The sequence below is a fragment of the Sus scrofa genome, chromosome 11, assembly GCF_054392235.1.
Source record: "Sus scrofa isolate SSC_HxYL_T2T_F1_AM1 chromosome 11, Sscrofa_HxYL_maternal_Yorkshire_Landrace_v2.0, whole genome shotgun sequence".
NCBI lineage: Eukaryota > Metazoa > Chordata > Mammalia > Artiodactyla > Suidae > Sus > Sus scrofa.
The window spans coordinates 24,116,222-24,143,312 of record NC_139393.1 but is presented as its reverse complement, the minus strand read 5'-3'; the positions used below and the strand labels follow the sequence as shown (position 1 = coordinate 24,143,312).

At 44.8% G+C, this 27,091-nt stretch overlaps 1 protein-coding gene across 36 annotated transcripts in view; it reads right to left on the bottom strand.

Annotated features, from left to right (window-relative positions):
- ENOX1 (ecto-NOX disulfide-thiol exchanger 1) overlaps window positions 1–27,091 on the bottom strand; it is a 658,487-nt gene that overhangs the window by 211,472 nt on the left and 419,924 nt on the right. The window contains exon 1 of one of the 36 annotated variants that reach the window (XM_021065358.2): window positions 21,891–22,013. The exons of the other annotated variants lie outside the window; for them this stretch is intronic. The gene's annotated coding sequence lies outside the window, so the exon portion shown is untranslated. Of the gene's footprint in view, window positions 1–21,890; window positions 22,014–27,091 lie in introns of those variants that run through there. 36 annotated transcript variants of the gene reach the window in all.

The following is a 27,091-nucleotide window of genomic DNA, read 5'->3' as shown; positions in this document are numbered from 1 at the left end:
ATCTATAGAAAGGATAATACATCATGACCAAGGACAGTTTATTCCAGAAATGCAAGTTGGGTTGAACATTTTTAAAAAATCAATGTAATTTACCAAAGCAGTAGACTAAAAAACAAACAAAAACCCCCACAATCATCTCCACAGATACAGAAAAAGCATTAAAATAATCCAGCATCTATTTTCTTAGGAAACTAAAACTTGAAGACAAAATTCCTCAACCTAATACAAGTGATATACTTAAAACCTATAGGCATCCTCATACGTAATTGTATTTTCTTTATAAGATCCAGAACAAGGCAAGGATAGCCCCTCGTACTATTTCTATTCAGCCATCAATATATGTGGCAACACAGATGATTTTCAGAATGAATATACTGAGTGAGAGAAGCCAGAAATTGAGTGCCTTCTGTATGATAGCATTGATATAAAATTCTGGAAAATGCTAATTAGTGTACAGAAGATCCCTGGTTGCCTGTGGAGCGGGTTGCGGGGAGTGGGGGAGTGGAGGAGTGGGGGAGTGGGGGAGTTGGGGGGGTGGGGGGGGATCTGAGTTGGTAGGAGGGAGCGATTACAAAAGGAACAAGGGAGCTTTTTGGTCTGACAAGTACATTCATTACTTTGATTGCCATGATGGTTTTACAAGTGTATTCATATGCCAAAGCTTATTGAGTTAGACGATTTAAATATGTATAGTTTATTGTAAGTCAATTAGACTTCATAGATGTATGAAGTCACACCTAAACAAACAGCCCGCTATAATGCCAGGGCTACAATTTCAGAAGTCGACAAGAAACATATCAGGGATGATAGATGAACTCAGCAAAATTTGTCATGAAACATGGTTCTAGACCTCGAGCGGTTTTGAAAATCGTAGATGATTTTCTTTCAGTCAAAGAGTGAAAAAGTCTCCCAAGTAACATAAAAAGCTTGCAGGGTTTTAGATGTCACTGTCTTTCTGAATTTACTCCCTAGAAATTCTTCTCCCAACTTGCTAAATTTCAAGACTTCTCCTTGCAGCCATGAGCAGAATAAGAAAAACACAGATGGCTCAACCTCACTGTAATAATGATTCAAGGCAAGCAAAGCTTAAGCTGTTTGTATTTCAGATGAAAATGGAATTGAGGAGAGAAACATCATTATCCCGGGTGCTTAAATGAAAATGTAGGCAAAGCTAGTTTAGCTCTCGCTAATATTGCAATATGACTCTTTTAAGTTTGTAATCCATGGGAAATCCACACACCCTTCCATTGCTTCCCTTAGAATTGGTATTTTAAAGAAATTCTCCATGCCTAATAAATAAGGTCTATTTATTTACTCAAAGGCAACAGACCCTAAGGTACCATCAAACAAAGGCTTCCCCCGTGGTCTCTTGCTGCAGCTGTTTACAGGGCTGCAATTACAGAAAAGAGGTCTCGGGAAAAGAAGAAATGACACCATTACCATTGACAGGAATTCTCCTGGTGCCTTGAAGACTCTTTACTGAAAGAAATACAAAGCCCATCTATTAGCAGAGTGCATGGGATTTGTTTGGCAGCAGCTGTGCTCCTTCTGGCTACCACCCTGCAGGTTAATGACCCTGAGCTCTGAGCATCCTCTTCTTCTCCCAACACCTTTCCAAGTTCAGAAAGGTCTCAGACTGTGAAGGCTGCCACTCCAGGGAGCATGACAGCAACACACACGTGACTGCTGGGCAGGAGAGCCAGATCACTTGGGTGCATTTTCTAGCTGTGCCCCTCACTGGCGGTGTGACTCAGAACAGATTCCTCAGCCCCTCTGTGCCTTGGGGGCGCTTCTTTGCAAAAATGAGGAAAGAGGAGCACCTATTTCCTTAGATGAAATGACAACTATAAGATGCTTGGCAAAATGCTTGGCACACACTCAATACACGTAAGCCGTTATTACTATTAATGCCCACAGCAGTGGTGGAGAATGAGTGACAGAAGCATCTCTGAGCTTCCTCCTTATGACAAGTAGGAATAAGACAGAAGCACTCCCTCAAACGATGCAGCAAACTCTTCTGGCAAAGAGAACCATGTAAAACCAGTCTATCAAATAACAATTATACTAATACCACCAACTATTGCGTACCTCTGCATACACTGCAAAGGCATCGCAGACACCGTATTATTAATCTCCACCATAACTCCAAGAAGCAGCTGATAGAATTCCCATTCTCCAGGCAAGGAAACTCAGCTTGAGAGAAGTTCAATAATTTGCCTCCACTTTCATGGCAGGTAAGGGCGTTTCCGCACAGAACCTGGTAGAGTCTGGCTGTTAGCCCACGGTTCTACCATGATGCCATGCGGCTTTTCAACCCACCAGGTGGCGAGTTCTGAGCAAAGCCATTCGGGAGGAAAATTTTTCAGGAGGCAGAGTTTCCAACAGTGCACAGCCTTTTGAAATTATTAAAAGGAGAGTCTTGAGGGCAGCTGGGGGAAACACACGTTCCTTGTCACACCTGATCATGGAGACAACATCGATACTGCTGAGCCATCTCTGTTTGTCAGGAGAATACACTTGACATGAGAACAAATTTTTTCCTGATTTTTTTTTCCCTCGGTCTCTACCTGGCACCATAATTCACATCAGGCTGTAAGGGGCTTCCTTCCTCAGGGAAGGCTGTTATGCAGAAAGCACAGAGCAAAGCAACGTGTGGCGTGGTGACATCGAGGCATCATCGGGGAAGGACCTGAGGCATCACGACATAGAGTCGGGTCTCTGCTTCCCGGATGGGAGAGAAAGAGTCTCTGATGCTCAAATGAGTGCAATTTTAAAGTAAATTCGGAATATTCCATGAATACAAATTAAACATTAAATATAAGCAGGAGAACATTTTATCTTATATGATTAATAAGGTCATAACTATCAGAATATTCTCAAGAGGCTCAAGAAAACGTGTGATGGTTAACGTTGATATTAAGGACCAATTCTATTAAAACAGAGAAGCCCACATTTAATTCACATCATGACTACTAACAATATTTGCAACACATACGACATATGATGGGGCAAAATCCCTAATATATAAAGAACGCTAATAAGACAAAAGGAAAATGTTTCAATAGAAAACAGATAGGGAATTCACAAGAGAAGAAATAGATACATATAGCCCATCAAGATTTTTACTTTATTTATTTATTTATTTTTTTGGTCTTTTTGCCTTTTCTAGGGCTTCTCCTGAGGCATGTGGAGGTTCCCAGGCTAGGGGTCTAATCAGAGCTACAGCTGCCAGCCTACACCCCAGCCAGAGCAACATGGGATCTGAGCCATGTCTGCAACCTACACCACAGCTCACGGCAATGCCAGATCCTTAACCCACTGAGCAAGGCCAGGGATCGAACCCGCAACCTCATGGTTCCTAGTTGAATTCGTTAACCCCTGAGCCATGACAGGAACTCCCCATCAAGATTTTTAACAGGTCCAAACTCACAGAAAAAGAGATCAGATTTGTGATTGCCAGAGGTGAGGAGTGGAAAATATGGGAAATTAGATGAAGGTGGTCAAAGGTACAAACTTCCAGTGATGAGATAAACAAGGAGTGAACAATACAATGACTATAGTTACGGCCGCTGTATGTTCCCATAGAAAAGGTAAGAGAGTGAATCCTAAGGGTGCTTAAGACAGGAAAACATCTTTTTCATCTCTATGAAAAGGGGGATATTAACTATACTTACTGTGATAATCATGTCATGATATATAGAAGTTAAATCATGGTGCTGTACACCTTAAATTTATCGAATGATGAATGTCAATTACATCTTAACAACACTGGAAAAAACAAGACGGAGAGAGGTTCAAATAAAAGCAAGATTCTGGAGGAGTTCCCGTCATGGCTCAGTGGTTAACAAATCTGACTAGGAACCATGAGGTTGCAGGTTCGATCCCTGGCCTCGCTTAGTGGGTTGAGGATCCAGGGTTGCCATGAGCTGAGGTGTGGGTCACAGAAGTGGCTCAGATCTGGCATTGCTGTGGCTGTGATGTAGGCCGGCAGCTACAGCTTTGATTTGACCCCTAGCCTGGGGACCTCCACATGCTGTGGGTGCGGCCCTAAAAACACAAAAGAGACGGAGGGAAAAAAAAAAAAAAGAGCAAGATTCTGGAGTTCCCTTGTGGCACAGGGGGTTAAAGATATGGTGTTGTCCCTGCTGTGGTACTGTGGTGTGGGTTTGATCCCTGGCCTGGAACTTTTACATGCCCTGGGCATGGCTACATAAATAAAAGCAAGATCCTGTTCCCTCACCTCATTAGCAAAGATTTAAATTACAGTAATTACAGCAGTTTTAGCAAGGATTTGAGGAATGGGCCAACATCACACATGCTAAGTCAATTATTATGTAAGCCGAAAAATACTGATTAACGTGGGAAAATAAAGTCTTTTTTCTCCCTGGTAAGAAAAAGTGATAAACAACTACATATTTGAAAGGATGTCATATTTTTAGTATCAAACACATTTGTTTATACTTCTGTAGAAAAAAATGACTGGAAGGAAATATATGCATTTAAGTAGCTATTGTTCTGAGCCCTTAGACTACAACAACACTTTTCTTCTAAAGAGGTATCTGTTACGTACTCAAAATTTTTATGGTAAAATTCTATAAAAGTTTTCCCTGTACATTCTGAGTTTGTTCCTTTTAAAAAAAATCTTGGTCTTTAAGAGTTCTCGTGGTGGCGCAGTGATAGCAAACCCAACTAGTATCCATGAGGATGTGGGTTTGATCCCTGGCCTTGCTCAGTGGGTTAAGGATCTGGCGTTGCCATGAGCTGTGGTGTAGGTCGCAGAGGCGGCTCAGATCCTGCACTCCTGTGGCTCTGGGTGTAGGCTGGCAGCTGGAGCTCCAATTAGACCCCTAGCCTGGGAACCTCCATATGCCGTGGGTGCAAAAGACTCAGTCTTTGATGAGAAACAGATGAGACAAGATTCACGTTACACATTCCTTCAGGTCATTACCGAGACATGCTGATAAAACACACACAATTTCTTTGTAACTCTGTTGTTGTTTCTCCCCAGAGGATTATTTAAGATAGGCTGGGTGGCCTATGGGAAAAGCTAATTTTAAATAATATAATTTTTAGAACCTGAAGTCCAGCTCAACATGGACAGACTCTTCAATGATAAAAGAATGAATCAAACACAAATTATAATACTATATTAACATTTTTCCTCCCAAGCAAATGATGTGCTTAATAGCTGCTTCTCATTCTGAAAATCTACAATGGGGAGAAAAGTTGATGGAACCTCATGTTTCCCAAATGGTAATACTAATAAATTTTCTTTTTACCACACAGTGTTTACTTGGATGTAAAATTGTGAGCTTTTTCTGTGGACAATTAAAAAATCAGAAATTGGAGTTCTCATCATGGCGCAGCGGTTAACAAATCCGACTAGGAACCATGGGGTTTTGGGTTCGGTCCCTGGCCTTGCTCAGTGGGTTGAGGATCCAGCGTTGCCATGAGCTGTAGTGTAGACTGCAGATGCGGCTCGGATCCCGAGTTGCTGTGGCTCTGGTGTAGGCCAGTGACTACAGCTCTGATTAGACCCCTAGCCTGGGAACCTCCATATGCCGTGGGAGCGCCCCTAGAAAAGGCGAAAAGACCAAATAAAATAAAATAAAATTAATTAAAAATCAGAAATAAAATTACTTTTCGGCATTATAAATTTAAGGGGTATAAGAACATGGTGAATCCTTTTGGGAAATGAACTTTGAAAAATGACTTAATACTTCTGGAAGTAAGAATTCTCTTCAGGTGCTCTTTTAAAATGTTTAGAGCGGATGTTAACACATTTTAGTTTATTCTTTGTAGTAGCCTTTGACCAGGAGCTTTCAAATTCCTACCAGGAATCAGATTTCAAACTCAGAAGTTAGACCTGATAACATTAACTATAGCAAAAACTTGTGAAACACATTTTTAACAATTGGAAGGTTACAAAGATAAACCCTCATGAATTTAGAAATGACAGAAGAAAATCACATGCAAGTTTTTGTGTCCTCTAAAGCTAATGCTTCGCGGACCTATTTTTCCCCAGCAAATAATGATGAATGCCTTCTGAAGACAATTTTGCCCCTACTCTCCTGAAGATCACGTCCTGGTGGGGACTGATGGAACATAAACCATAACGAAAGAAGCTACTTCTGTTCTCTCTATGGTGCCGGTGGGGGTGGGGGGTGCTGTAAGGAGTAGGGTAGGTAGAGGCAGACTCTTCCGTTTGGAACAGATAAGCCATGAGGTCCTACTGTACAGCACAGGGAACTCTATCCAATCTCTTGGGACAGAACATGATGGAAGATACCATGAGAAAGAGAATATATATAAATACACACACACGTACAACTGGGTCACTATGCTGTACAGTAGAAATCAGCACGACACAGTAAATCTACTATAATTTTGCTTTGTTTTTTGTCTTTTCTAGGGCTGCATCTGAGGCACATGGAGGTTCCCAGGCTAGGCATCTAATTGGAGCTGTAGCCACCAGCCTACACCACAGCCGGATCTGAGCCGTGTCTGCGACCTACACCATAGCTCACGGCAACGCCAGATCCTTAACCCACTGAGCAAGGCCAGGGATTGAACCTGCAACCTCATCGTTCCTAGTCGGAGTCGTTAACCACAAGAGGAACTCCTCAATCAACTCTAATTTCAAAAACAAATAAATGAAATTTTTTTTAAAAAAGAAAGAAGCTACTTTCGGATAGTGGTAATTAAGTGCCAGGTGTAGGAATGTCCGCGTGTTACCTGGAGGTGGAGAGGTGGGAAGAAGCTCTGTGGCCGGTCAAGGAAGATCTCTCTGAAAATAGGACTTTTGATTTGAGCTCCTAATAACAAGGAGTCAGGCTGCGGAAAGTGGGAAGTTCTAGGCCAGGACAGTCTCGGCAGAGGGCGTGGATGAAGCAGAGGCCAGGGGGGCAAGAACAAGCTTAGCACGTTCCAGAACAACAAGGAGGCTGGTGTGGACGGTGCCTGGTGGGCAATGGGTACAGTGAAGAGACAAGAGACCGGGGAGGTTCCAGGGGGTCTAGTGGTTAGGATTTCAGGTTTTTACTGCCGTGGCCCAGGTTCAATCCCTGGTCTGGGAACTGAGAGCCCACATCAAGCTGATGCATGTCATGGCCAAAAAAAAAAAAAAAAGGTAAAAAACAAAAAGAGAGATAATATCAACAGCAGGGGACAGATCATGGTGTTTGAACAGTGCTCCCAAGAACCTCCTCAGCCCTATTATTCAACTGGATAGTCTTTTATGCCTATTGACTTTCTGCTTTAGTGACCATACAAAAGTTTTTGAACATATAAAGATTTGAAAGATTTTTTTTTTTTCCAAGTGCCACATCTGCAGCATATGGAAGTTCCCAGGTGAGGGGGCGAATTGGAGCTATAGCTGCCGGCCTACACCACAGCCACAGCAACACAGGATCCAAGCCACATCTGCACCCTATACTGCAGCTCATGGCAATGCCGGATCCTTAACCCACTGAGCAAGGCCAGGGATTGAACTACATCCTCATGGATGCTAGACAGGTTCTTAACCCACTGAGCCACAAGGGGAACTCCCGAAAACCTCTGCAGTTTCAGTTCAATTATGATTGCTAGAGGATATATGGATACCCACACATATTTTATATATATTGGAAGTACATGTGTCTATATAAACAAACATCACCCATGTTTATGAACATACATATATATGTGTAAACATGTATATACACAGACACACACACACCCTACATACAGGTGCTTTGGGGCATGTGACAGGGATTCGCTCTAGAGAATCAGTGGCTTAGAGATCATGGCAGAGGAGGTAAGAGTGAATGGTCAAGGTTTGGAAGTGGTTGAAGCTGGGGAAGCCAGGTTAGCCAAGAGCTGCATGGCAGCTCTTTCCCAGCCTGAGAGGCTCCATCCACCAATGAAACCAGAGAGGACGAATAAAAGACACATGAATGCCATCAACAGGTAGTTGCTGAAAAGAGCAGAGCTGGAAAACGCTAGTCTCAAGAGACAGCGTCAACAACAGTGAAGGCTGCCAGGATTAAGTGGATCAGTGTCAGTTCAGAGATGTGATCTCAGTAAAGAAATTCAAGCCACGTGTGAGAAGACCTAGGCTATTTTGTTTGAGGAGGACCTCACTGCGCTCCCTGGCCAAAGCCAGGAGAGCCAGAAAGGAAAAACCAGGAGGGGAAGGTACCTGACCCGCAAGCCAGGAGGAGATGAAAACAACGGCATTGGCAAGGAAAAGTCTGCGAGTCAATTTGCTTTGCTCGTTCGGAGTTCTGGAAATGACCGGAGAGGGGAGAGGACAGCCTTTCTTGTCCTCTGTCACCCTCTGCAGCAAAATCTGTCTGACAGGGGATTCGGTTCCACAACATCGACACGTGTACATCGTGCACCCGTGGGTGCCTGGCACCAGGCTAAGCAGTGTCTCTGCTGACAGAGCGGAAAACCCACTGGAGAGAAAAGGCATGGCGTGAACACCCCCTGGCAGGTGCAGTGTGTCCATTTTACGAACTCCTATCAGCAGAGCAAATAATGGAAACGAATTGACTGTAGCCCCGGGGTCAAAGCGATGCTCAGAACAGCGATCACTGCCTTGGTGTGGACAGGAAAGGACATCTTGAAGCTGGCCGGAGCTACCCGGGGAGGCTATTTGAATGAAGTAAGGCTGGCGATGCCCTCAGTGGAGCGTGTAGGTGGATGGAGAAGCAGGAAAAGGTGTTTCTGAATCATGAACGGCTCGGCAAGAGCCGTTCAATCTGATCCACCTGTGAATCTAGAAATATTGCCTAATTATTAACTAGCAGGTGAAAGAACAGAAAACAAACCTCTGGTGTCACTGTGGGCTCCCATCTGGCTGTGGAGCCATCAGGAGGCCCTTTAAATAATGGCTCCCGAGCAAGACAAAGAAGGCAGAACTTTTGCCACCTACATGAGCACACATCGGTTCAGTAACACCCAGCGTGAGCAAGGATGCTACACAGAAGAACATTCAGGCAGCTTTGATGAGAGCATAAATTGTAAAAACCCTTTTTCAAAAGGAATTTTGTGATGTCTCCCGAGTAACCGAAATGACCATCTCAGCTGCTGACCTGGACACTGACCTTCCAGAAACATTCCAAGTGAGAATGAAAAAGGCAAAGCTACTAACTGCAGAGTTACTTACACAATTTGATATTTAATTGGGAACAGCTCAAAGCAGACCAAGAGAATAATCAAAGGGATGCAAATCGATATTGTGAGATCCCTTCTCACCCATGGAGAGAGTCAAGGTTAAACACTTTTCGAAATCCACTATTGGGGTGAATGTGAGATGGGTAAAACTTTCATAGAGGGCAATACTAGAAACTTAATCTTTTATTTATTTATATACATATTTTTGCTTTTTTTTGGGGGGTGGGCAGGTGCAGCATAAGGACGTTCCCAGGCCAGCCACAGCAACTCGGGGTCCGAACTGCATCTGCGACCTACACCACAGCTCACGGCAACTCCAGATCCTTTAGCCCATGGAGCAAGACCAGGGATTGAACCCCTATCCTCTTGGATTCGAGTTGGGTTTGTTTCTGCTGCACCCCAACGGGAACTCCTAGAACTTGAGTATTTTAACGATCCAAATTCTAGGAACTTGGAGAGGTGAAATACGCAAAGCATGTAAAGGACTTTATTGATCCTGAGGCATCTCCTAATTTCCGTTTCAAAATCATACACACTACATCTTAATCCTGGAAAGAAAGGACATCGTGACGCATATTACTGATAGGGATTAAGGGATATATCCTTATTAGCCCTAAATTCATATGCCTCGCAAGTGAAAGTCAAGTCCTTTACGAATGTTCTATGATGCCAATGGTGGGAACTCCATAAAGCTAAAGAAAGGTATCTTGCTTCTGTGAAAATATCCTTGTTTAGGGATGAGGCTCCGTTTCATGGAGGCAAAAACCAGCAGGATGTGGAGAGTTCACTCCGCATGTCCTGTGGAATACTGGCTAATACTGTTCCTACTGTATATGTTGGGGGGCGGGGGGTGGCAGGGGAGAGAAAGAGAGAAACACAGAAAGGGGGTGTCGGTCCTCGGACCTAGCATGTGAGAAAAAACAAAAATAACTTCTATGCACATATGAGATGTGGTGTGAATATCGGAGGCGAGGATGGGGAGACATGTGTTCTTCACAAGTGGTGCCTATACATGGAGAGCAGGTGCCAACCAGGGAGGTGAGGGATTATTATCTCACAGCAGGAGATGGAGTCATTTTCATCATTTCTAAAAGCCACGTGGACTTCAGTGGCTTCCACGATCATAAATTCATTAACCCGAGTAAATATTTAGAATGCGTTACAGCACGAAGTTAGGAAATCAAGGCATATACATGAGCTTGAAGCACGGACACTCTTTAGAAGGAGAGATGGCTGGGAAGGGAGCTGTGGCGTCACACAAGGTGGCCCCGCCAGGTAATAACCTCAGTGGACACACATTACTGAAGCTGTTATGCACCCAGGACAATGTCCCCGGAAATTCAGTCCATAAACGAAAATGTTGGCAATGATGAGGCTCAGTCAAGAATGGGTTTCATTTTGAGTTTTCGAACTCTCGCTCTCAGTGGCTCATTGCATGGATCCTAGACCTAGATCCTGGGTCCCAGGAGTCACTATTTTTCTGTGTTGCAGTTTTACCACCTTCAAAGTGGATAGAAAAGCCCGGCTCTGATCAGAGGCTTTGGGGCTCTTTCTTCTCAAGGACTCTACTTGTTACCTTAGCCCCCTCAGTCCTGAATCAAATACTTCTTCCTCTCAAGGGACCATTCCTAAAAGTGTCCCGTTATGTCTGAGTTTCTCTTCATGTTCCTTTGATCCCATGTCTCCCTCAAATGAAATATTAAATTGATCTGCCCCCTTTCTGGACATCTATCTTCAAAGAGGTGACTATACCAAGCATTTCTGCTTTGCTTTTGTCATTATCCTCCCTCTTTTTTCATTCCAATCCCTCTTTTTTTGGGGGGGTTCTTTTTTGAAGGGGGTTTGAATATTTAAATTTAAATAGGAAACAAAAATGAAAATTAGGGATCCATCGGAGTTCCCGTCTTGGCTCAGAGGTTAATGAATCCGACTAGGAACCATGAGGTTGCAGGTTTGATCCCTGGCCTTGCTCAGTGGGTTGAGGATCTGGCATTGCCGTGAGCTGTGGTGTATGTAGGTTGCAGATGTGGCTCGGATCTGGCGTTGCTGTGGCTGTGGTGTAGGCCAATAGCTGTAGCTCCGATTAGACCCCTAACCTGGGAACCTCCATATGCCTCAGGCGCAGCCCTAAAAAATACAAAAAAAAAATATTAGGGATCCATCAAATCATGAGGGGACGTTTACTAATAATGATCCCTTTTCTTTGTGGGGCTCTCTTTGGCTGATCACGGGGTCCATCTCACTTGATCCTAAGTTCAATCTTTAACCCACTAACCGGGCTTCTGCTCCTACAAATGGAAATGGCTCTTGTGAAGGTCACTGGTGACCCCCCCCTCCCCACCACTGTCTTTTCACCTGACTTCTCAGAAGAAGCCAATCCTGTGGCTGCTCCAAGGTTGAGATATGTGCCTTGGCTCCCAAAAGGTCACACGTTTTCTCTGCTTTTTTTTTTTTTTGGTTTTTAGGGCCAAATCCACAGCGTATGCAAGTTCCCAGGCTAGGGGTCCCATCACAGCTACAGCTGCCGGCCTGCACAACAGCCACAGCAATGGGGGATCCAAGCCATGTCTGTGACCTACACCACAGCTCACGGCAAGGCCGGATCCTTAACCCAATGAGTGAGGCCAGGGATCGAACCCCTGTCCTCACGGATACTAGTCGGGTTCTTAACCTGCTGAGCCACAATGGGAACTCCTGTGCTCTTTCTTATTTTCTGGCTACTTCTCCTTCTCACCCCCCCCCCCCCCCCAGTGATTTATCCCATTCTTCCTAAACTTTAAATGCTGGGAACTTACAAAGGCTATTCCCTCCCCACCCCATCCCCTTCATGGCATTTCCCATCCACGGCGCCGGTTATGTCGTATGTGCTGATTGACACAGATGTATGTGTATGGCGCACACGTCTCTCACTCCAGACACCTCTTCTCCTTCTGCCCCCTTCATATCACCACTTAGATTGCTCACGAGAGCTCCATCCTAAGACGTACAGACCTGAACACAGGATTCCCCCCTCCCCACATCGGCTCTCCTGTGGTTCTTATTTCATGAAATGCCACCACCATTATCCAGTTGCTCAAGCCGGAAAGTTGGCATTCATCGTGATCCCTCTTTCTCATTCCTCATCTAATCACAAAGTCCTGAGCCTCAACCTCAGACATGCACCACAGGGGAGTTCCTGCTGGGGCTCAGCGGAAATGAATCCAACTAGGAACCATGAGGATCTGGGTTCAATCCCTGGCCTCACTCAGTGTGTTAAGGATCCGGTGTTGCCACAAGCTTTGGTGTAGGTTGCAAACATGGCTCGGATCCCGTGTTGCTGTGGCTGTGGCATAGGCTGGTAGCTGTTGTTCTGACTGGACCTCTAGCCTGGGAACTTCCATATGCCACGGGTGCAGCCCTAAAAGTAAAAATAAAATAAAAGAATGCACCGTGCATCACAGATCCGTGCTCATCTCTCTGACTTCACTCCAGCCCCCCCAGAAGCCACACCCACTCTCATAGCCTCCTTACTGACTCTCTCGCTTCCATCCCCACCCCAGCACTGAGAAAGATGATTGTCCTCAGTGACGTCAGGCAGACAGAGAAAGGCAAACATCATAGGATATCGCTTAGATGGGGAATCTTAGAAAATGATACAAATGAACTTACATACAAAACGGAAACAGACTCACAGACAGAGAAAACAAACTTACGGTCACCAGAGGGGAAAGGGATCGGGCAGGGAGAAATTAGGAATTCGATACTGACATATCCACACACTACCATTATTAGCTAGATAACCAACAAGAACCTACAGTAGTGCAGGGAACCATACGTGATATTTTGTAATAACCTGTAAAGGAAAATAATCTGAAAAAGAATATGTGTTTTCCTCTAATATATATTTACATATATACAAGCACATATGTATAACACTGAGTCACTCTGCTGTACGTGTGAAACCAACACAATACTGTAAAACAACTATATTTCAAATTAAAAAAATTCCGTTCTCCTTTCACATTCAAATTCCATGATGGAATCTGTCGGCCGAGGGAGTGAATGAATGAATGAGAAGATAACCTTCAGGTCATCTTAGAATCAAGTCTGCATCCTTTCTTAGGACTTACAGCTCTGTAACTCTTCCGACAAGGGTGTGCACCGCTTCCCCTCAACTGGGCCTCTGGCAGTTCTTCCAGCGAGTCCAGCTCCTTCTGCCCTTAGGGTCCCTCACACGCTCTTCCGTCCACCCCTTCCAGAGCTGACCCCTCCTCACCCCTCAGGACCTCAGCCTACACTCTGATCTGATTACACGAAGATCGATGCTGGATGCCCTCCCCGGGGCTCTACCACTGCAGCGTCCTGTTACCTCCCGCCAAGTCATGATGATGAGGTGTAGGGGTGCGCGCACTGATCTGTGCACCTGCTGTCTCCACCAGCGGACAAGAGCTCAAGAGGGCAGCAAGGACTTTCGTTCTTCACAGTGGAAGATGGTCAACAAATAAAGGAGGAGGAAGGCAAGGAGGGAGGGAGGGAAAGAAGGAAGAAAGGAAAGGAAAAATGGATGAGTATGGTCAAGCTATAAAATTAGAAAGAGGAGTTCCGGAGTTCCCATCATGGCTCAGTGGTTAACGAATATGACTAGGAACCATGAGGTTCCCGGTTTGATCCCTGGCCTCACTCAGTGGGTTGAGGATCTGGTGTTGCTGTGAGCTGTGGTGTAGGTCACAGACACGGTTTGGATCCTGTGTTGCTGTGGCTGTGGTAAAGGCCGGCGGCTATAGCTCCGATTTGACCCCTAGCCTGGGAACCTCCATATGCTGCGGGTGCAGCCCTAAAAAAGACCACAAACAAACAAACAAACAAAAAAAAAAAAAAAAGGAAAGAAAGAAAGAGGAATTCCCTATGTCCCAGCAGATTGTCACTACTGTGATCCAGGTTCCATCCCTGGCCTGGAAACTTCTACACATCATGGGTGTGGCCAAAAAATAAATAAAATAGTATGACTTTGAATTGACAGAAAATTGGAAATCGAGTATAATAAAAAATGTACAAAAAAATAAAGACTATTGAATCCCTAAAATTGGGTGGGCATTATTAATTCAAAACTCCATTTTCCTGAGAATAAAATTCTAGTTTCAATACTTTCTGCACATTTTGGGCTCTATTTTTACATACAAAAGAAAATTATAATACATTTTCCTTAAAATCTACTCATTTCTTTAAAAATTGGGTTTTTGCAGTCAAAGCATGACTCTTCTGAGAGGTGGCTTTTTTTTTTTTTTTTTTTTTTTTTTGGTTTCTTCTGCTTTTTTAGGGCCGCACCTGCAGCATATGGAAGTTCCCAGGCTAGGGGTCAAATCGGAGCTACAGCTGCTGGCCTACACCACAGCCACAGCAACTCGGGATCTGAGCCACATCTTCGACCTACACCACAGCTCATGGCAACACCAGATCCTTAACCCACTGAGCGAGGCCAGGGATCAAACCTGCATCCTCATGGATACTAGTCAGATTCATAAACTGCTGAGCCATGAAGGGAACTTCCTCCTGAGAAGTCTTTTAAAATAATTCCCTTTTCTGTGTTCTTTGCTCTGTCCTCAGCCAAAACCAACCTACCAGGAAAAAAAGGTGTGAGGCTGCTTCTGGGGCGGGGGGGTCCCCTATATTGACCACCATAAGCTGCTACCAAGGAGTCTGAGGCCAAACCAGGCACAACTCTGCAGCTATTTCTGATGTTTGTATTCATTATTATAAATAATTCATATAAAAAAGTGAACTACGAATATTAAGAGGAAAGAATGGGAAGCATTGTATGTTCCTGAAATGCTACTGGAAGGAAATTCATTTTCAGCCAAAACACAATAGCACTTCACCTCTGTGACACGTAGCTGGAAATACAAGCATCTGGCAACACGAAACTTATGTAGTCTTAGAGCTACCTGCTCTGAGTACTCAAGCCAACAACCTGATCAAAGACAGTCGTAAGCCATTAAGGAAGGTAATTTTTTTTTTCAAAAGGGAGAAGGGGGGGGGGCCATTGGTTTGAGCCATTTCTTTCTAAAGAAAGTGGGTGGAGGGCCAGGAATTACAGGTAAAAGAGTGCTGTGACATGCACTTACTCAACATGCGTTGTGCTGGGAGGCTTGGGGCACAATGATGTATAAGACAGTTCTTGCCCTTCGAAGACTTAGCAGTGAGCAGAAGACACAGAATGGATGGAGGGAAGGAGGGGTGGATGGACAGATGGATGGACGGAAAGCACAGATGGATACACAAGAAGGGAAGGATGAATGGCTGAGCCTGGTCTCCTGGGGAGAAGAAAGTAACCCGAATACAAAATGAAACGAGGGAGAGTTAAAGAAATTCTAATGTAAATATGAAGAAATGAACATGGTTCATTAATTTTTATCCCTCTCTCAGTTGCCTTCTGAAATATCAATAGGCTCTCCCTTTATTATTATTTTTTGCTGTTTAGGGCCACACCAGCAGCATATGGAAGTTCCCAGGCTGGGGGTCACATTGGAGCTGCAGCTGCTGGTCTACAATCACAGCCACGCGTGATCTAAGCCACGTCTGCGACCTACACCATGACTCACAGCAACGCCGGATACTTAACCCCCTGAGCGTGAGGCCAGGGATCAAACCCGTGTCCGCATGGATACTAGTCAGATTCGTTAACCACTAGCCACAATAGGAACTCTTCTCCCTTTACTTTAATGTACACAAAACTCTTAGAGTGAATGAATGAAAAAAAAAAATGTAGCCTCCTATTGATTAAATCTTATGCTTAAGCAGCCAAGGCTGGAGTCGAGTTTGTTGCTTTCTAACCAGTCAGTTTCAGGACTTCCCCTTCTGGTTCAAAACAACATATAACCCGTCAGTTTCATTCGGTGAAAAATACAGTGGTGCCCCCAGACCTGGCACGCTTTTCACCAGGCATGACAGGTGAGAATTAGCCGTGTGGGGGTGTTCCTCTCAGCCTATCGAAGATGGAGACAACTGTCAAGACACATTATTCCGCAGAACTTAACTAGACCCCATCCAGACCTCTGTCTCTCCATCCATGAGATGCAAGGGCTGGACCAGATCAGTGTCAGCAGAGCGCTTTCTTCACGGTTGGACTGGTGTTGGCTGCCTGGAGTGCCATGGTGAGATATAAAGACACATCCCATTTTACTAGGAAAGAAGATCCTAATAGGTCAGCAGCGTCTGCCAGGAACGTGGGGATAGACAAGAGACATTTGCCCCTGTGCAGCGAACCACTAAGGTCTAAATGAAATATGGTACCTGAAACCTCCTAGAAAAATTAAACACTGCACACCAGTATTATATCTGATCACCTAACGTCCTTTCTAACTCCCAAATCTTATTATTCTACAGACTTGGAGCTCTTCCCTTCGCTTAAGGGAAGATTATGTTTTCCCCCACGTCTTGCTTTCAAGTCCTCGTGAATGAGGCTGGGACAAGCCTGGGCTTCTTACCTATTCCTTCCTAGGCGAGGGGCCCAGCTGGAGGCCGCTGAATACACAACACTTGGTTTATGCACTCGAAGGAGGAGCCCATCACGCATGGACCAAGCAAAGGCTGCACAGATGCTGTGTCAGCTCTTTTCTTGGGTTTGAGCCCAGGCTCGGGAACAGCAAGAGCTTTGTGAAGGGGAGGTAGGTGGGAAAACTGATGCTCTGGTTCCTTCCTACTCATGTTTTTTCCCAAGCTCCTGATTTTCTTTTTCTTTTTAGGGCCACACTCACAGCACATGGAAGTTCCCAAGCTAGGGATCGAATCGAAGTTGCAGCTGCCAGCCTACACCACAGCCACAGCAAGTCGGGATCCGAGCCGCATCTGCAACCTACACCACAGCTCACAACAACACCGGATCCTTAACCTACTGAGCAAGGCCAGGGACTGAACCTGTGTCCTCATGGATGCTAGTCAGGTTCCTTTCTGCTCAGCCACGACAGGAACTCCCAAACTTCCTGATTTTCTTTAAAGAACTATCAATGCCTAAGTTAGAGGTCTAGCCATGACAGAAAGCAATGATAAATGCGAACAAACAAGGCTGCCTAGTGAGGATTTTAGATGCTCTGGACCCTACTAGCTTCCGATGAGAGGAAAAGCTGATAGGAAAAGCCCTCCTCACACTCTTCCCAGGATTGCTTGAATGGAGACCCTCCAGTTTCCAGCATCTACACGACTCTCCACTCCACCTTTGCTCTCAGTCACTGATGATCCAGCAGATGCTGCTGCTACGCCCAAGGGCTGGAAACTGGTGCGAGTCTGTCCTTTCCTCTCTTGAAGTTGTTTCTTCAGCGCCTAGAAAGGCTAAAACTCCTTACACCGATTCCCCTGCCGCACTTCTGTGGCTGTGGGTGCAATTTCACTCTGCAGGGGCTCTCTGGGTCTAGGAAAGGACAGATATACAAACGAAAAAACCCCTGCCGCCGCTGCCAGAAAGATGACCTTAACTAGAGAGGGAGTCTTCCTGTGGTTCTGCTTAAATGTTACTTCCTGCTTTGTGTTTTCAAGCGATTACCTGGATGCTCATCACTCTGGCATTGCATCCAGTAAGGGCTCAGGTTCTGGCTCATGAGGATTTTCCTAAATCTAGAATTCTGGAGCTGAAAGGGGACCAGGACACCCTCCTTTGAAAGGTGGGCATGCCCAAAGTCCTCAAGATCTGTGCAACTGGCCCGCGGTCACTCAGTCACTGTGTGACAGCGCGGGGTTGGGCTCGCACCAGACCTCTAGGCACCTTGCGCGCTGTTTCCCTGTAAGATGCCAACTGGCTTTTTAGGTGCCTCCCTGCCTTCTCCTGAGTCTGGGTCTCCCCTGATCCCCACAGAGCCCTGACTTGCCCCTCTCCCGGCCAGGAGGATGCCACAGAAATTCAGACAAAGGGGAGTTCCCGTTTTGGCTCTTGGGAACCTGACTAGTATCCATGAGGATGTGGGTTCGATCCCTGGCCTCGCTCAGTGGGTTAAGGATCCCATGTGGCCGTGAGCTGTGGTGTGGGTCACAGACACGGCTCAGACCCTACATTGCTGTGGCTGCGGCGTAGACCAGCAGCTGCAGCTCTGCTCGATCCGATCCCTAGTCTGGGAACTTCCACATGCAGCAGGTGAGGCCCTATTTTAAAAAAGAAAAAGGAAAGAAATCCAGACAAAGATGACATCATTATCATCTTCTATCATTTCCCTCAATTGCTTTCTTCCTCCCCGAGACGAGGCAGTTACTTCTCTCACAGCTGGGGATGAACAAATTCCAAAAGACATTCTCAAATACGTGCTTTCCCAGAGAGAGGCCACTACGTTTTGAAAACAGAAGATGAGCGTTTTTGAGGGCCTGCCCCCGCTCACGGCAACATCTCTGGGTAGAACCTTGGCAACGATGATTCACTCAGGGTGAGGGCCCCCCGCAGAGATTTTAGGTGCCTCGCATGGGGCGGAGGAGGCCTATTTTTCCTGCTGAGATGGACTCAACAGCTATGAAGCATTAGCGGATGGAGGTCACAAGAGTTCCAGCCAGGGAAGTGAGGAATATTTCTTTGAAGAGGCCCTCGTGGTCAAGACCTCGCCAACCTGAAGACGGCAGTGTTTCTCCTTCCTCTTAAGGATAAAGTGTCTCTTTGCCCACAGGCATAAACTTTCAGAGGCAAAGCTTCAAGGTCAAAGCTGTGCCTTCTAGGAGAACAAGCAAATGTCCCCGAGGAGAAGAAAATAGTTTGTCATAGTTCAGGGATGTATGTCTGGATGCCCCAGACATTTTTGTCCAAGAGAAAAACCTGATTAAATGAGATGATACGCAGTGCTTGAACACAGTAGATAGTCAACATGTGATTTTTCAATCTGCACCAGCAGTCCCCTTTTAGGTACTTTATGGCTCAAGTATTTTAACAACAACAAAAAATCAGCTAAATTCTGTTATTGTTAAGAGCACAGAACTGCAGCATCAGACAAGCTTCTGTACCCATTCCCAGGCCAGAGAGGGTTTTTTTTTGTTTGTTTGTTTGTTTCCCTATGAGCCAGGGTCCTGAAATACTTCAAGAAGTCATGTCCTCAAATTTTTATCAGTCCCTTCCAGGGCCTTATGTCTCACAGAGTCTGAAATAGGCCCTGGAATCGAGTCCAGAAAATTTGACAGAGGTGACCCATGGAAATTACTTAGAGTCACACTGTCACAGAGCTACTACTTCTGGGTGTGCTCTGGGTGCCTCCACTTGGCTTGCACAGAAGGGTGTCACTGCTCCTAGAACAGGAGACAAGTCAGAACGAAGGAATCGTTGTTCACAGAGGCCAAGTCTTCTTTTTAAAAATGTTTATTGTGGTGTTTTTTTTTTGGCTGAACCCATGGCATGTGGAAGTTCCTAGGCTAGGGACTGAACCTGAGCCACAGCCGTGATCAGAGCCACAGTGGTGACAATGCTGGATCCTTGACTCCTGGGCCGCCAGGGAACTCGAAGTCTTCTTTTTCTAGTCCTTTAAATAGTGTCATCCAAGAGGGCTCTCCCCGCCCACCCCAATGCTCCCCTGCACTGCCCTCCAATGAGAGGAAAGGGAACGAACATCTTGGATTTTGACAATACGTCCCATGCTTTCCACTACCGATTGTGGAAACTGCAGTCATTCTCTGAGGCTGATGTCACTATGGCTCCCTCCCTTACAGACAGATGCACTCAGAGACGTTTTAAAGAAGTTGCCCAAGGTTTTACAGCCCAGAGAAAGAGCCTGGATTCAAACCTAAGACAGGCTCTCAAGCCACCACCTGCCTCTTGTAGACAGTTCACCTGTTTCTAAGGAAAAGGCTTTATCTTCTGCAAAGACCATGGAAAGGGCTCCCAGCAGACACCTCTTTCCCCTTCACGCCTTCCCACTCTTCCCCCCTCTTGCCTGCCCTCACCAGCTCCTTCCATCCAGCGACCCCTCCCCTCTCTCCCAGTCCTGCCCTCTTCCACGGCTCTGCCCCAAATCTTGTAGGACAGTGCGGTCTGGCTCTCAAATGACGCTCCTGCAAATGCTCATCCTATCCTCTTTGTGCCCTTGTCCTTGTCCTTTTATTTCAGCCACCTGCTGAAACCCAACCTGCATAAAGCCCGCCCTCCTCCTCCGCTCCAGCTCCCTGAGTTCAAGCAGCTTTGCTGGAGGACATCGCGTTGGGCTGACAATGAGCATTCATCAAGCTTCCTCAATTTCCACTAATCAGCTTCTTATGGCTCCTCCAGTGACTCCCTTCAAGGGCTCTCCTTTCTCAAGCGTTGCATCCCTCACCAGCGCACTTCACCTCCCCAGATAACCTTGCCGCCTGCTCTTCTGAGAAAACAGAATCCTTCAGCCAAGAACTCCCTCCACCTGTGTTACCACTGGCCCACCTGCTCTGGATTCCATGCCTCCTGAAGAGGGACTATGCAAGCTGACCCAAGTTCATCTCACCTGTGTTCGCCAGCAAACAATTCAGTTTCTTTTGCCCCGTTAAGAGTTTTCTCTGCTTATTTTTAGGTGGAAATGTGTATGTTTGCCTTATTTTTATGATCACCTTTGGTTACTGATATTAACCAAGAGGGCATGACCACCCTGGCCTTATGCGGAGCAGTCAACTTTCTATCACTAAGTTATTCCCCATTAAGCTTTAGTACAGATTTTATTATTTTTTAATTTTTTTTTTAAGGCTGCACCCACGCATATGGAGGTTTCCAGGCTAGGGGTCAAATCGGAGTTGTAGCTGCCAGCCTACACCACAGCAACACCAGGTCTGAGCCGTGTGTGCAACCTACACCACAGCTCACGGCAACGCTGGATCCTTAACCCACCGAGCGAGGCCAGGGATCGAACCTGCATCCTCATGGAAGCTAGTCAGATTCCTTTCTGTCGAGCCATGACGGGAACTCCAACTTTAGTATAAATTTTAGATAACGAGACCCCAAGTCCTAAACTAGTAAAGTTTAATGGAAATCTCCAGATTTTAGCACTATAAATAATACACATAAAAAACAACTGACATCTGTTAAATTTCAGTGTAATATCGAAAACCTCTGCAAATGTCACCCCAACCCCCACGTTATAGTTCCACCTAAGATATTTATTTTTAAAAGTAAAAGTATAAAGATAGGGCTGGCCTGAGGCAAAAATGCAGATGGTTCGGCTTTAATCATTTCCCACTTCCTGATCGAGGGGAATTCGTTTAGGCAGCCAGACCTGGATTTCCATTCCAGCTCTGCCTCCCCCTACCTGGGTAAACTTAGGTAAGTTAATTAACATCACCCAAGCTCAGTTCCCTTATCTATGAAACGGGGCTAATAATATTTAGCTAGCAAAGGATTAAATGAAGCAAGGTACATATGAAGGTACATAGAGTGTTTGGTACATATGAAGTGCTCAATAATTGGTGGGTTTATTACCACTCTTTTCGGTAAAGTCATTCATATCAGAGCCTCAGATTTATACTGATTAGACCCCTGGGCAACGCATGCGCGCACACACACACACGTGCTTTAACAAAGACTTTGAAAACTCTGCTTCCAGCCATGAGGAAGCAACAGGGATAGAGTTCAACCTTCTGCCTAAGCAACTAAACAGTAAGACAAAATACCTTTGAAATGATGGTTTTCAGGCTTCGGACAACGGAAGCATAGGACCGTGATTACAGAGAGAAGGGAGACACATGCAGGGACACCTATGATTGTCCCAGGCTGCTGTCTAGAAAGTTTCAAGGATTTGACTCAGGGAAGAGGAGCCCAAACCGAGCCTGAGGTGTACCTGAGTCCAGTGTCTGAGGCGGCCAGGGCAGCTGGAAATGACAGGGCTGAGCACTGGAGCGAATGAGAGAGCGCGAGCGCCGGAGGTCTTCTGACGATTCCCCTTAGGTCTTGGCTGAGTACTGATCAGGCACGAGAGGGAGGGACGGATGGAGGCGGAGAAATGCATCATGGGAAAGGAGCAGGTGGAACCACTTCTGAAGCTCAAAAAGCTCTGGTAGCCAATCAAGTTTGTGACAGCCAGAGCAGGGAAACCTTGCAATATACTGGGGTAGAGGTCTAAGCAGTGTCTTGCCTTGAAAGGAGGATAAAATTATCTTCAGTCTAAAGACTGCTCTGGACCCAATTACCCAAGTTTAAAAGCAGACCCTGAACGAATTAAACCCTTTGTAAGGAACTTAACTGCATCTCACAAAAGCAATCACAAAAATATTTATACCAAAAAAAAAATATCCAGCACTGAACATGTAAAACTCACAATGTTTGGCATCTTAGGCATGCAAAGAAATAGAAAAATATGTCCCATCACAAGGAGAAAAATGTATCCACAGAAAGGCACTTAGAAACAACACAGATAACAGAATTTGTAGATAAGTACCTGAAAACAGCTATTAGAAATACACTCCATATGTATAAGAAGGTACATGACAAGTTCCCATTGTGGCACAGTGGCTGCAGAATCTGACTGCAGTGGCTCAGGTCACTGCTTAGGTGCAGGTTCAATCTGCAGCCCAGGAAAGTAGGTTAAGGACCCTGTGTTGCTGCAGCTGTGGCATAGGTTGTAGCTGTGGCTTGGAATTGATCCCTGGCCCATAACTTCAATATGCAATGAGTCTAGCCAGAGGAGGAGGATAAGGAGGAGGAGGAAGAGAAGGAAGGGAAGAAGGAGGAGATCCATAAAAAGCATACGCATAATAAGGAGAGACGGGGAAAATACATTTTTTTAATTAAAGAAGAAAAAGGAAGTAAGCTGGAAAGATAATGTTCAATTATAAGAAAAGTAAATCACAAACATCAAACAAGGAGGCTAACGGTTGAGGCTACTCTTCATATCTAAATGTGATCAAAGACATAAAAGCCAAAACCACAAAACTACAATGAGGTACCACCTCACACCAGTCCGAGTGGCCATCATTAACAAGTCAACAAATAACAAATGCTGGAGAGGGTGTGGTGAAAAGGGAACCCTTCTCCACTTTTGGTAGGAATGTAAATTGGTACAACCACTATGGAAAACAGTATATACCTCATAAAACTAAATATAGGAGTTCCCGTCTTGGCGCAGCAGAAATGAATCTGACTAGGAACCATGAGGTTGAGGGTTCAATCCTGGCCTCATTGAGTGGGTTAAGGATCTGGCATTGCCGTGAGCTATGGTGTAGGCTGGCAGCAACAGCTCTGATTAGACCCCTAGCCTGGGAATCTCCATATGCCACAGGTGTGGCCTTAAAAAGACAAAAAGACAAACAAACGAACAAAAAAACTAAATATAGAACTATCATACGACCCAGCAACCCCACTCTTGGGCATATATCCAGACAAAACTTTCACTGAAAAAGATACATGAGCTCCCATGTCCACTGCAGCAGTATTCACAATAGCCAAGACATGGAAACAACCTAAATGTCCATTGACAGATGAATGGATTAAGAAGATGTGGTACATATACACAATGGACTACTACTCAGCCATAGAAAAGAACAAAATAATGCCATTTGCAGCAACATGGATGAAACTAGAAACTCTCATACTAAGTGAGGTAGGTCAGAAAGAGAAAGACAAATACCATATAATATCACGTATCTGGAATCTAAGAACCTATCCACAGGAAAAAAAAAAAGAGAAACTCACTGACATGGAGAACAGACTTGCAGTTGTCAAGGGGGAGGGGAATTGAGTGGGAGGGACTGGGAGTCTGGGGTTAGCAGATGCAAACTATTGTATTTGGAGTGGATAAGCAATGAGATGCTGCTGTATAGCACAGGGAACTATATCTAGTCACTTGTGATGGAACATGATGGGGGATAATGTGAGAAAAAGAATGTGTGTATATATGTATACACATATACACACACACACATATATATAGGTATGACTGTATAGCAGAAACTGACAGAATATTATAAGTCAACTATAATAAACATTTTTTAAAAACATGAAAGCCATATTTTAGAATAGTTCAGGGACAAGTATAAAAGCGACTTTTCCAAAATTAATACATTTTATATAATTATTTATATAAAAAAATCAAATCATACATTCATTCAACTATATGGTTATGGAGCCCCCAGCTCTGTACTTAATGACAGAGGAAATACAAAGATAAATTAGCTGTGGTTCTTGCCTGTATAAATGAACAGTCCAGCACAGTCTATCAGAGGAATGAGAGCCTAATTATATAAAGGCATGTGATGTATCTACAACTCAAAAGCACAATGTTAACACAGAAAATGATAAGGCTGTAAAATAAAAGAAAACGCAGGTAAATGAGATCTAGAAGCCACTATGCAATTATCCCATAGTTACAAATAAATGGCTTTACCATTAGCTCAAAACAAAAATCCAATATACCATAAGGTACATGTGTACACACAGGACAGAAACACGCAAATTGCTTGGAATATAGTAATTTAACTGGTATTTCTTTCTGCATTAGAACATCTACTATGGTGGCAGAAGACAATTTTCCACTATGAAATGCAAATATTTCCTTTCAGCTCATGTGTCTGCCAAAGATACCAAAGATTCTCTAACCCAGAGGAAGAAAAAGGCAACCAAGAATATCAGGGAATATGTGTTTGTGATGTATATGCGTGTATACACATTAGATATGGCTATGCAGTGTGGATATACTTCATACACACATATGTAAATATACATGCAATTATTTGACTATATTTTCTCTAGTTCTAGTCTAGTGGGTAGGAAAGTGATCTGCAGCATAGTTCAAAAGGCTAGTTGAATAATACACATTACCAGTGTGTGACAGACCAAATAGACAAAAATAATAAAGAGATGGAAACCTAATTAAAAATTTTTTAAAAATGTTGGGCATACACAGAAACAAAAACCTTACATATTGATAGTTCAAAGCAAGTCAATCTCCAAAGAAGTGAGTTTACAAAGCAAGGACTCTTTATGGGCTTTATTCCATGGAAGTGAAAAAAAAATAACAATATTTCAAGTCACTATATTATGTTATGCAAGCATTTGAAAAGGACTTTCATTTTATAACATCTCTAGCCAACAACGATATAGGCTGTTGTCACCTGTGGAGAGTTACTGGAGGATGAAACTTGATTTGTTTGCAGCGACCTCAATTACCTTGTACATTACACAGTACCAGGCAGAAGCAGATAGGTTTTGGAAATAATTTCCTACAAATTCTCTTACCTCTAGAAACATTGTAGGCACACACATAGACACACACACACACACAATCATAAACAAAGCACTAGGGAGTTCCCTACGTGGCTCAGTGGTTAATGAACCCGACTAGGAACCATGAGGTTGCGGGTTTGATCCCTGGCCTCGCTCAGTGGGTTAAGGATCCGGCGCTGCCATGAGCTGTGGTGTAGGTCACAGACGTGGCTCAGATCCTGCGTCGCTGTGGCTGTGGAATAGGCTGGCAGGTGCACCTCCGATTCGACCCCTAGCCTGGGAATGTCCACAGGCCGCAGGTGCAGCCCTTAAAAAAAAAAAAAAAATTAAATTAAAAAACAAAGCACTAGAATGGATGCTCCAGGAGGGCTTGTATCTCCAGCACCTACAATGATACAGGACACACAGTAGGTGCTCAATAGTCCAGTCTCATGTGGATTCGATTAGACCATCATAGTTATATGTGAAGCTAGATTCCTTTTGCCATCTTCCAGTTCAGTCCCTCTAAAACAACTTGGGTGAGTTTTGTTTTTTTTTCTTCTTTTAAGCATGCATCTGAGGTTGCTTCCCTGCTTACAATCCTTCCACAGCTGGCCATTCATATAAAATCTGCACTCCTTGCTTTGGCAGGCAGGACCTGGCCCCAGCCAACGTCTGGACACATGCTAAGCATCGTCCTGCCAGCCCACTCCATGCCCGCCCATGCCTCCTGCCCACCCACACCTCTACCCGTCCTTTCCTTGAAAGAGCCAAGTTCCTGTCCCCTCAGGCCTTTCCACAGGGCATTTTCTGCTTTTAGAATTCTCTCATCCTCCCCAATTCTCCCTTTCTTCCGGGTCTCCCCTCCTGCTGCCAGGATAATTCAATTTATCCTTGGGGTCATAGCCTGAACAGTACTTCTTCAGGGGAACCTTTTCTGAACACCCTCCAAACCCTCCAAGCTAAGTTAGGCCCCCATCCCTCTTCTGCAATATCCCGCAACTGTAATGAGATAATCGCCTGCAAAGCTATCCGGATAACATCTGATTCTTTAGAAATGCGTATCTTCACAGGGCTATCACCTGGCTGTCATGTACACGGGGGAGTCTCTAGTGTCCAGTAAGATACGCTGTGCATCATGAACCTTCGGTAACATTGTACACTGGATGAATGAACACACCAGTGAACCGTCCTACTGTCCTGGGGAGACAAGAGTTAAATAACCATGGAAAGTATAACGGAACCGTCATGCAGATGTGACATCAGCTACATAAACTGTGAAACCTAAGTCGAGGGCCTATTTATTTTCTGACACCCGATAATGAGAAATCTTTCGACAAGATGGAAAATGAAAACAAAAGAGGACCGAGCATCATCTCTCAGAGGACCCGGCTGCTAAGCGCCAGGCTATCTGCATCCCCTTAATCTTGCCAGTGACAGAGTGTCACCATTCAAGTCTGGAGGCACTACGGAAAGGAAGTTGGCTGGTTTGAGTATAATTTTCATCTTAAACACAGGGATGGGGGCTGGTTTATCATCTGACAGTCCATCTGAGCATCTCTGTGAGCTGATGACATGGCTTCCAGTATAGATCCCTAGAGTACTTTTTTTTTTTTTTGTCTTTTTAGAGCTGCACCTGTGGCATATGGACATTCCCAGGCCAGGGGTTGAACTGGAGCTGCAACTTTTGGCCTTCACCACAGCCACAGCAATACCAGGTCCGAGCCACATCTGCGACCGATACCACCACTCAAGGCAACGCCAGACCCTTAACCCACTGAGTGAGGCCAGGGACTGAACCCGCATCCTTGTGGATACTAATCAGGTTCATAACTGAGTCAC